The 1,087-nt window shown below is 43.8% G+C and overlaps 1 protein-coding gene across 1 annotated transcript in view; it reads left to right on the forward strand.

Annotated features, from left to right (window-relative positions):
- LOC109320516 (neural-cadherin-like) overlaps positions 1–1,087 on the forward strand; it is a 65,904-nt gene that overhangs the window by 37,643 nt on the left and 27,174 nt on the right. The gene's annotated exons all lie outside the window — the stretch shown is intronic.

Genomic DNA, 1,087 nt, shown 5'->3' on the forward strand with positions numbered 1-1,087 from the left:
GATCTCTCGAGGTCCCTTCCAGCCCTGATGTCTATGAAATCTATGAAATCATAAGGCCTGCCCTGTTGCCCTCCAAGCGGGTGGCCCTCCTCTGAACCCTCTCAAGGCAGGCCACATGCTTCTTAAAGTGTGGTGCCCAGAACCTTGGAAAACCCCAGACAAGAGCTCCCTCTCCTCCTTATCCCACTTCCACCCTACGAACAGCCCAGCTCTGCTTTCGTGCAGAGACAAAAATTAGTTAATGAAGGTGCTCTGCTTTGGAATGCCTTCATCTGAACCCTTATTAAATGAAGGTTAATTTGTTGTGCAACTTCTGTCAGAGCGTGGCTGTAGAGTGCTTTCAAAGCGGTGATTGCGTGACAAATATCACCTCTGTCAGCATCCACTAGAAATCTTAAATCCTAATGTTAGGCTTGTCCTCCTTAGCCTTTACTATCCTCTTTACAGAGATTTGAAAATGCATGTTTATGTGTACACTTGCTCTGTCTTCCTCCTTCAGCATGTATTCTATGCAAAACAGGAATTAGAAAACACTGCAGTAAGTGTTAGTCTGACATCAAGGATAAGATGACAAAGTATTTATATGACAAATAGAATTTATTCAAGCAACTCTCCTCAAACCTCAGCTCCCAAGTGATCAAATGTGTAAAGATTCTAAACTTGTTACTGAGTTAGAGAGAAAGAAATGACAAGTAAAAATATGAGCCTTGTGACAACAGTTCTGATACCAGTATAAAAAATTCTAGAATGAAAAGAAGAAAGGCTTATCTACATGTGTGCTTTACTGACCAAGTCAACTCTGCAGTAAATTTGCTGACGATACCAAAATTTGGGGTGAGGTGAGCACGCTAGTAGGGAGGGAAAAACCGCAGCAAGACCTGGACAGGTTACAGGGGAGGGCTAATAAAAACAGGATGTGTTTCAATACTGACAAGTACAGGGTGCTGCACTTGGGCAGTAGTAACCAGCAGCACACTTATAAGGTGGGAAACTCCCTTCCTGAGAGCACAGAGGCAGAAAGGGATCATTATTGACTCCAAGATGAACATGGGCTGACAATGCGAGGTCACGGTTGGCAGGGCTAACC

Source organism: Crocodylus porosus, unplaced genomic scaffold (genome assembly GCF_001723895.1).
Source record: "Crocodylus porosus isolate Cpor-Errol unplaced genomic scaffold, CroPor_comp1, whole genome shotgun sequence".
Taxonomy (NCBI): Eukaryota; Metazoa; Chordata; order Crocodylia; family Crocodylidae; genus Crocodylus; species Crocodylus porosus.